The 10,776-nt window shown below is 34.1% G+C and overlaps 1 long non-coding RNA gene across 1 annotated transcript in view; it reads right to left on the bottom strand.

Annotated features, from left to right (window-relative positions):
* Positions 1 to 548: 548 nt before the first annotated feature.
* Positions 549 to 10,776, bottom strand: part of LOC107967592 (uncharacterized) — a 54,300-nt gene continuing 44,072 nt past the window's right edge. Inside the window, exon 6 of the long non-coding RNA XR_010148093.1 lies at positions 549 to 2,809. This is a non-coding gene — a long non-coding RNA (uncharacterized LOC107967592). The remainder of the gene's footprint in view (positions 2,810 to 10,776) is intronic.

Here is a 10,776-nt window from a genome sequence, read left to right as displayed (position 1 = left end):
GCAAACGAACACGGGAACAGAAAACCAAACACCGCATGTTCTCACTGATTAGTGGGAGTTGAACAATGAGAATACATGGACACAGGGAGGGTAACATCACACACCAGGGCCTGTCAGATGCTGGGGACAAGGGAGGGATAGCATTAGGACCAATACCTAGTGCATGCGGGGCTTAAAACCTAGATGACGGGTTGATGGGTGCAGCAAACCACCATGGCATACGTATACCTATGTAACAAACCTGCACGTTCTGCCTGCACATGTATCCCAGAACTTAAAGTATAATAATAAAAAATAAAAAGTCAAAAAAATATATAAAATAAAAAGTTTTATCATATTACAAATTTGGCTAAAAAAAGTGGTCATCATTTATGTAGCAAATATACAAGTATCTATATTTTTATTAATACTGTAAGTTGAAGAGGTATTTGACTGTTTTGGTGAAATTTTTAGTTTTGGGCAAAATTTGACATGAGTTGAGTCAGTAAATGTGCTTCTGTGTATATATGAATATTTTGACGCCTGAAATTTACAATTAACTTTCCAGTACAATAAAACTTCATTATTTTTATTGGCTTAATGTACATTACCCTAAAGGGAAAAATGCTATTGAATAATGCCATGTCATTTTAAAAGGATTATAATAACCATAAGGAAAAATAAGTACATTAAGTTTTCATAATACTGCTTAATATTAAAAATGCCTTACAATCCATTACCATGAAAACATAAAATCACATGCTACACCATACGTCTTTTTGAGTGATGTAAAGAATTTCACAAGAGCATTTCTGTTCTCAGCACATTTACAATTTAGCCGGGTAGAGAAGATGAGAAGATAGGAAAGTATGAAAAGCTAAAAGTCAGCAGAAGATCTAAATAATATTAAAACAATAATGTAATATATGTAAATATGACCATTATTGATTTTCAGTAGAATTCTATAAAAATTTACTGGAAATAGAATTTGAAATGGATTTAAAGCAGAGTTTAGAGAAAGCCATTCTCAGTAGACAATAGAATGAATAAAAACATGGAAAAAAAAAGTCTATGATGTGTTCATGAGATGGTGGCTTTTCAGGGCTAATTTGAATGAAGGGTTCACAAAGGGAATCTCAGTTTAGCTCAGTTCAAAGAATATTAATTGAACTTCTCCTACATGCTAAACCTGCACTGGATACTGAAGGAGGGGAATACAAAGATAAAGAAGACATTTATTATTTCAAAACTATCATCTAAATACTGTGAGCAGTGCTAATAAGAAACTCCTTTTCTCCAGTGTCTAAACAAGGAAGACAGACCCTACATAGTAGATAGGACTCTTATGATCTCCATCCCCCTACCTGGTATTTACACCCTTATGTGATCTCCTCCATTGAGTCCATGGGTTAGACCTAGTGACTCCCTTGAAAAAGAATAGAATACAGTGAAAGTGAGTGGGGAAAGACAACGGGTTATCCTGTCCATTTAATGATTAAAATTTTCCTATGCTGAGGTCACTCTTTACTGTACATTCACAAGGGGCATAAATATCTTCACTTTATTTTCTGACATTTTTGGTCCATTCATAGAAGTCTATCCATATACCTCTTCTCCAGACTTCCCTGTTATCAGTTTTCCAGTAATGTTTCTTCCAAGTCCCTGACCATTCAGTCAAGTCTTTGGTCCCAACTAATGAGTTGGTATGCAATTGTACATCTGGCCATTTCTTCTTCTAAGCAATTTATGCTCAGTCCGGGTTCTCCAGGGAAACAGAGCTAACAGGGTGTGTGTATGTATATGGAGAGAGAGGGAGAGAAGAAACTCTGTGAGAGAAGGAAAGAGGGAGAATAAAAAAGAGAGATTTATTTTAAAGAATCATCTCACGTGATGATGCCATCCCCTGATGGCAAGTCTGGCAGACTGACAATTCTGCCATTAGTCAATGTTGCAATCTTGAGTCTGAAGGCAGTCTAGAGACAGGATTCCTTCCCAGCTGGAAATCTCAGTCTTTGCTCCTAGGACCTCCAACTGATTGAATAATGCCTACCACATTACAGGGGGTAATCTGCTTTACTCAAAAATCTACTGATTTTGATGTTAATCTTTATTCAATGTGTACTGATTTTAATGTTAATTACATCTAAAAAAAAACTTCACAGCAATATTTAGACTGATGTTTGCAAAACAACTGGGTACCACAGCCAAGCTCAGTTGACAAAATTAACCATTCTTGCCACCGTAAATATTCCCATTCACATTTTTGTGTGAACATAAGGTTTTGTGTGAACATAAGGTTTTGTGTGAACATAAGTTTTTGTTTCCCTTGGGTAATATCTAAGAATTGATGGTCATATGGTAAGTATATCTTCATACAAAAATGCCGAACAGTTTTTGCAGCATTTGTATTTTAAAGTCATATTTTTTCAGATTTCTTATAATTGAAACTAATATTAACAAGTTTTACACAGTGGAATTTAATTCTAACTTATAGAAATTACTAGGTGAAGTTTGAAGCCATCAAATTCAGAAAGACAATAGAATATTTTCTTTCTGTTGTTGGTTATCCTTTGGTTTGTTAGATTGTGAGGGTATGGCAGAGACAGCTAGTGCTAACCAATTATCCACATGTTTTTCCTGTATTTCACAGAAACCTACAACGTGTCTAGCTGGGTACAGGTAGGTAGTTATTTAACATCAATGTATTAGGAGCAGAAGTAAAGCGATGGGTCACCTCTGCTTTGAGGCAGCCAAGGATGTTTGGGTCTTTTCACTTCATTCTTTCTTTTTTCTCCTCTGTGCAGCTAGAAACAATTCAAAGAAGGTGGATCTGCAAGATGGAAATAATATGGGTATCTTCATTATTATTAAGAACAGATTTCTTGTAGGAGAAGCACCTAAGCTACTTTCGATGTTATGTGAGAAAAAAAAAAACTTTGGTTATAAGTCCCTAAAATTTTGTTGCAGTAGCTGGCATTAATTATTTTGGCTAATATATTATCATTCATTTTAATCCAAATTTCAGGCTTTCCCTGGGAAAAATTATATTCATTCCTGTTATAACTGCCTTCTTACTCTTGATGTTGCTACTGCTGTATATCTTTATCTAATTTTTGTTAGTCAATATGTAGACTCTGACCATCTATTCTAGATGATGCAGAGTGGCTCCCTCTCCCCACACTTTTCCATGCTCATCCTCATCATCTCCAGGAAGAAATGAAACTCTGGTGACATCATATGGGGTTTTATTTTACCCTATCTCTGGAGATCAGCATACTGTCATTTAAAAGTTTCAATCTATATAAGTGCTCTGAAAAATTGCATCCCTATTTATCTCAGCTCCTTTCTCCCTCAAAACATCAAGAGAAGCAATTAATTATTATTCTATGCCAATGCTATCTAAACATCTATTCTGGCAGATTTAATGTCGTGATTATTGAATTGTTCTTTGTAATCAACCCCAGCAGCTAATCGAAGGTTTTTCATATTGTCCCAGTTATGACCAAAGGAAAGGCATTTGGAATAATGGGATAGCAGGTGTGTTTATGTAAAATTTCTGCTAGGGAAAAAAAAAAAGAAGAATAGAAGATAGTCCTTCAAAATAGGTGGAATGCAGTATTTCCAGAATGGCATAGTAAGGACATCAAAAATCTATTCTCCCGTAAGCACAATGAGAAAACAGTCACTAATTGTTAAAATCATTTTGGAACTCTGGAAATTAACCAAAGGCCTGCAACGGTCTGAGTATTTATTCATGAAAAATAGCAGAATCTTGGCAAAAGCTGTGAACTTCATAGTGTCTTAATTTGCCCTCTCTCAGCTCCATAGCAGCCTTGAAAACCAACAGGTTCACTATGATGACAGCTATTGAAACCAACAGTTTAGCAGTCACTGAACATAGAGAACATAGACCAAGTTTACAGCACCTCAAAAATTCCTTATTTCTAGAGAATTGTCACTATTTGATATGTCTGGCAGTTCCCTGGAAAAGTCCCATTTATAGGAATTGTCTTTATTTGAATGGACCCAGAGCTCACTCGATGAAGAAAAAAAGTAAAAAAAATTAAAAATAAACATCCCTAGGTAATTTTTCAAAAACAATCAGCAGCAATTATTTAGCATCTCATCTATGTGAGGCAGTGATAGCAACTGGGACAAACGAAAGGCTGGCCAAAAAATCTGAAAAGGGAGATCTGGAAATCAGGTAACTATAAGAGCCTTGAAAAACACTGAGATCTTTCTGATGATCTGGCCCACATACATGTGTAAAAATATGTACATGCTCAGGAAAGTCATGCAGAATCACTAATCTTTCAACTCCAGCTGACTATGAGCCTCTGAATGACCAGTAAGGAAAGACAAGAAGGCAGAGCTATAAACTGCCAAAGCATTGATTCCATGTTCCAACACAAGCACAGAATCATTTGGCAAGGGGTAGAAAACTTATTGGATTAAGTCATCCAAAGATGACTGTCTAGTCATGAGATTACCACTAAGATAGTCTTTTGAGCAGAGACTTCAAAAGCTGTACATGACAGAAAATAGAGCTTTTACAGAATAAGTCCAGGAAAACCACTAAAAACCAGCAGCATTAGCCACATCGAAACAGCAATAACAACCAGCTATGGATTTGATTTACAAATTTGCCACATTATGTGAGTTAAAATGTCCAGTTTTCAATAAAAAAAATGAGACATGCAAAGAGACAGGAAAGGGTGGCCCCTACATAGAAAAAAAGTAAAAATAAATTATCCCTGAGGAAGTTCAGATGTGAACTTAACTAGGCAAAGAATTTATATAAGCTATTATAAATATATTCAAGAAACAAAGGAAAAAACTTTCTCTACAGAGCGAAAGAAAAGTGTGAGAACGATATCTCACATAATAGAGCTTATCTATAAAGTGAAATTATAAAAAGAAAGAAAGAAATATTGTGGTATAGGTAAGTCCAATACACGAAATTAAAAAAAAACCACTAAATGGAATTAACAGAAGATTTGAATTGACAGAAGAAAGAATCAGTGAACTTGAAAATTGGTGATTGAGTATATTCAGTCTGAATAATGAAAAGGAAATAGAATAAAGAAAAACTGAACAGAGCCTCAGACACCTGTAGAATATCAACAAGTGTTACAATATACGCATAATGGAAATCCTAGAAAGAGAGAGGGAGAGAAATGGGAAGAATATTTGAAAAAAAATTCCAAAAACTTCTCAAAAAATTTATTTTTAGACAAAGTTTCATTCTGTTTCCCAGGCTAGAGTGCAACGGCAATCATAGTTCACTTCAACTTTGAACTCCTGGGCCCAAGTGATCCTTTTGCCTCAGACTCCCAAGCAACTGGGACTGCAGGCACATATCACCATGCCTGGCTAAATTGCTATTTTTTAAAATTTTAGCAGAGATGTAGTCTTACTATATTTTCAAGGCTGGAACTCTAAAATTTGATGAAAAACATTTAATCTCTATATCCAAAATGTTTAATGAACTTCAAGTAAGATAAACTCAGAGAACTGCACCTAGACACAAAATATTCAAATGGTTGAAAGCCAAAGACATAGATTCTTAAAAACAGTGAAAGAAGAAAAACTTATCACATACAATGAATCCTCAATAATATTGATAACCAGAATACAGTACAATGACATGTTCAAAGTTCTAAAAGAAAATATCAGTCAGCCAATAATTCTACATCAAGTAAAACTATCCTTCAAAATTGAAGGGGAAATACAGAGATATTCATATAAATGAAAACTGAGAGAATTTGTTACTAGCAGACATATCTTATAAGAACTACTAAAGAAAATCCTTCAATCAGAAATTAAGGCACTAAAATTTTACTTGAATTCACATCAAAAAGTAAATGGCAGCAGTAAGGTAACCACATAGGTCAATATAAATGAAAGAATAAATATATTTTTGTTTATAATTATTTTCTTCTCCTACTAGATTTAAAAATAATGGCTAAAGTATTAAAACTGTATCAATGGGCTTATAAGTATAAAAATAAGAACATAAAGAAGCGATGATGAAATGGAACTCTATTAAAATAAACTTTCATGTACTATTATTGAAATCAATTTGGTCTTAATCTGAACTAAATATTTAAGTTAATATTTTAATTGTAATGCTCAGGGCTATCACTAAGAAAAATCCTAAAATATGGTAAAAGAAACAGGGGTTTTAAATAGCACATGAGAAAATATTAATTTAGTACAAAAGAAAATAGTAATGAAAGAATAGACAAAGAAAAAGACATAAGACATATAGAAACAAATAGTAAAATGCCAGCTGTAAATCCTACTATGTTGGCAATTATAATAAATATAAATGAATTTAATTCTCCTATCAAAAGGCAGAAGTTAGTTGAATGAATTTTTGGTAAAACTACATGATCCACATGTATTCTGTCTACCAGAGACACATGTTAAATTTAAACACACATATAAGTTCAAAATATAAGGATGAAAAAAATATACCATGCAAATAGTAAACAAAATAGAGCTGTAGTGGCTATACTATTAGTATAGAATAAAAGAATGAAAGAAGAGACATTATTACTGGTTTTTTTTTTTTTTGAGATGGAGTCTTGCCCAGGCTGGAGTGCAATGGCACAATCTTGGCTCACTGCAACCTCTGCCTCCAGGGTTCAAGCTATTCTCATGTCTCAACCTCCCGAGTAGCTGGGATTACAGGCACCCACCGCCAAGCTTGGCTAATTTTTGTATTTTTAGTAGAGATGGGGTTTTGCCATGTTTGTCAGGTTGGCCTCAAACTCCTGACCTCAGGTGATCCACCCGCCTTGGCCTCCCAAAGTGCAGGGATTACAGGCGTGAGCCACTGCACCTGGCCCATTATTACTGACCTTATAGAAATACATGAATTATAAGATAATATCATCAACAAGTATATGCCAATCAATGTTAAGGCAAAATTGTTACTGGAGACAAAGAAGGACATTTAAATGAAAAGGTATAAGTTCGTAAGCAAGAAAACAATTATGAACATATATGGACCTAAAGACAGCCCTAGAATATATTTTTTTAAATTGACAGAATTGAAGGGGGAAATTGGCAATTCAATAATAAGTAATAGTGGGAGATATTATTAGCTCACTTTCAGTAATGGATAGAAAAACTAGGTAAAAATCAACATGGAAATGGAAGACTTGATCAACACTATAAATCAATGATAACTAACAGATATCCCTAGAACACATTCTCAAGTGTATATGGCACATTCTCCAGGATAGACCATATGTTACTCCATAAAACAAACCTCAATATATGTAAAAGGAATAAAATCATACATAGTATGTTTTGTGACCACAATGGAATGAAACTAGAAATTAATAATAAAAGAAAATTTGGGAAATTCAAAACAAGTAGAAATTTAAAAACACATTCCTAAATAACTAATCATTCAAAGAAGAAATAGCAAAAGAAATTAGAAAATACCATGAGATAAATGAAAACAAAGCCACAACATGTATGAATCTATAGGATGCAGGTAAAGCAGTGATTAGAGAGAAATTTATAGTTGTAAATGCCTACATTAAAAAAATCTCAAATTTCAAATAATATAAGCTTTCCCCTGAAAAACTGGGAAAAGAAAAACAAATAAAACCCAAAGGAAGCAGGAGAGGCATGATAAAGATTAGAGTGAAAATGAATGAAATTGAGATTGGAAAAACAATAGTTTTAGTTGATTTCCTAATCAACTAAACTAAAAGTTGGTTTGTTAACAAATCAACAAAATGACAAAGTTTAGCTAGCCTGACATAAATGAAACCATAAAAGACTCAAATTAGTAAATCAAGAATAAAAGAAGAGGCATTATTACTGATCTTATAGAAATACAAGGATTGTAAGTTAATATTATCAACAACTATATGCCAACAAATATGATAACCTGAATAAAATGGACAATGCTCTAGAAAGAAAGAAATTAACAAAACTAATTCAAGAAGAAGTAGAACATTGGAATAGTCTTTTAATAATTGAAGGAATTGAACTAATATTTTAAAAGCTACCTACAATGTAAAGCCCAGTCTCAGCTTCACTGGTAAATTCTACCAAACATTCAAAGAATAATATTTGTCCCTCACAAACTCTTCCAAAGTATGAAAGAGGAGGAAACATATTCCAGTTCATTTTATTAGGCTAGCATTATCTTGATACCAAAATCTGATAAACACGTCTTGCAAATATCCTCAACAAAATACTGGCAAATCAAATGTTGCAACATATAAAAAGGACGATGTACCATGGTCAAGTAGGATTTATCCCAGAAATGTAAGTTTGAATTAACATGTGAAAATTAATCCATGTAATATACCATACTAACAAGAATAAAATACAAAAATCACATGGTCATCTCAATATATGTAGGAAAAGCATTTGACAAAATCTCAAACCCTTTCCTGAAAAGAATACTCAACAAACTAGGAACAGAAGGGAATGTCTTCAACCTGACAAACTTCAACCTCAACCTCAAACCTGATAAAGGGCATCTATGATTAATACACAGCTGATATCATACTTAGTGGTAAAAGAAGAAGAAATGCTTCCTCTATGGAAAAAAAATCACATTCACACTTCCATTTCACATTGTACTGGTATGTAGGGTAATGAGGAAGAATAATAAATGAAATACATGCAAATTTTAAAGATAAATAAATAAGCCAGGCGGGGTGGCTCATGCCTGTAATCCCAGTACTTTGGGAGGCAGAGGCAGGCAGATCACGAGGTCAAGAGATTGAGACCATCCTGGCCAACATGGTGAAACACTGTCTCTACTAAAAATACAAAAATCAGCTGGGCGTGGTGGCACATGCCTGTAGTCCCAGCTACTCAGGAGGCTGAGGCAGAAGAATCACTTGAACCAAGGAGGCGGAGGTTGCAGTGAGCCAAGAGCGCATCACTGCACTCCATCCTGGAGACAGAGTGAGATTCTGTCTCAAAAAATAAAATAATAAATAAATAAATAAATTAATTAATTAAAAAACCACTATTTGCAGATAACATGATCTTCTATATAGAAAGTCCTCAGAAATCCACAAAATGCTATTAGATCTAATAAGTGAGTTTATCAAAGTGACAGGATGCAAGATCAATATACAAAAATCAATTGCCTTCAAAGCCTGTAGTCCCAGCTACTTGGGAGGCTGAAGTAGGGGAATAGTTTGAGTCCAGGAGTTTGAGTCTGTAGTGTGCTACAATCATGCCTGTGAATAGGCACTGCACTCTAACCTGGGCAATACATCAAATAGTAGTCTACACACACACACACACACACACCCCCCCCCCCACACACACACAAAGTTTTAGTCCTACAGAAAAAATCAATTGTAATCAAATAGATATAATTAAAAATCTGATAATTAAATGAATAATTCCATTGAATATTGCATCAAAAAGAATAAAATATTTAGCAATAATTACAAAAGAATGAGTACAAGACTTGTATTCTTTCTAAAAACTACCTAATACAAGAGAAAGATAAAATATACAATCAGAACGATATGATGATACATTTGGGGACTGGAATGTTTGATGCTGCTTCATAGCATGGGGCATATAGACCTTGTTTCAGGAGTATCTAGAGGATATATACCTGTTAAGTAGTCAGATGTAGGAATCCAAATCTCAAAAGGATGGTCAAGCCTAGAGACAGACATCTGTGAAACATTACAATATAAAGTAAGTAGTTGATATGTATGAAAGTGGATGAGGTTGTTCAACAAGCATTTAAGGATAATAAAGAGTAGAACACAGTGATTAAGAGGAAACAGAGCTGGATGGCTCTAAGAGAAAACAAAACAAAGTGTTATTAAGGAGAAAACAGAATTATAGAGTCTAATTTTCTAATGTACGCCAAAGGATTATAAAATTTAAAAGAGATTATCTTTTAGATATGTCAAATATTATTGTTCAATAAGAAATTTAAAATGTTCATGACCTTGAAAGATGCACCTGTTGCAAAGTGGTAAGGAGAGAAAGTCAAAGTGCACTAGTTGGTGTATAAATGGAAAATAAATAAGTATATTTAGCTATCCTCAGCCCATCCTGTGTTGTCATCAAATATGGTGGATATCTCTACTATTACAAAAACTTCGTAAGTTTTTGTTTACATGCCTGTGGCCTTTTTAGCAGTTGGGACCATATATTACTTTTTTTGTATCCCCAGTGCTTGGTCCTAACAGGTAACATATTATTGTTTATGTAGGTAAAAACACACATTGAAAGATAACATTTAAAACAGAATTTATCGGATAATCAATTTGGAGAGTTAAGCAGTGGCACATTATATAGAACATTATTTGTCATAAGTTCTTGCAGAATTTTGAATAGGAATGACATGGCCATATTTACATTGTAGGAATAACACTCTGGCCAATTTAGGACAGAGGAATATGAAGGGTACACAACTGGCATCAGGGAAACCACAACATGATTGTATAGCCACTGCAAGGGACACTAAGTAGCTGATCTTAATCCTTGTTAATATGGGTGACAAAGAAGAAAACTGATAATGGATAGTTATGAAGTATGTTGTCAAACATTGCAAGTAGACTGGATGTGGAAATTGATGACGAAGAGGAGTCGGGGATGACCCCCAAGTATCTCTGTTCCTGACTGAATGCAAATGGAATAGCATCTAATGAAAAGGAGAATTAAAAAACAAGAGCTTGCTTTGTTAGGAACTTGCAGTCAGTTTTGACCTTCTTGAATTGGAAGTATCTGTAGGATATCCTTATTCAGGTGATGAGTAAGAAATGGGGATGAGTCTAAAAC

This window comes from Pan troglodytes, chromosome 10 (assembly GCF_028858775.2).
Source record: "Pan troglodytes isolate AG18354 chromosome 10, NHGRI_mPanTro3-v2.0_pri, whole genome shotgun sequence".
NCBI lineage: Eukaryota > Metazoa > Chordata > Mammalia > Primates > Hominidae > Pan > Pan troglodytes.
Note: the sequence above shows the minus strand (reverse complement) of the source record. Positions and strands in the feature narration are given on the sequence as shown.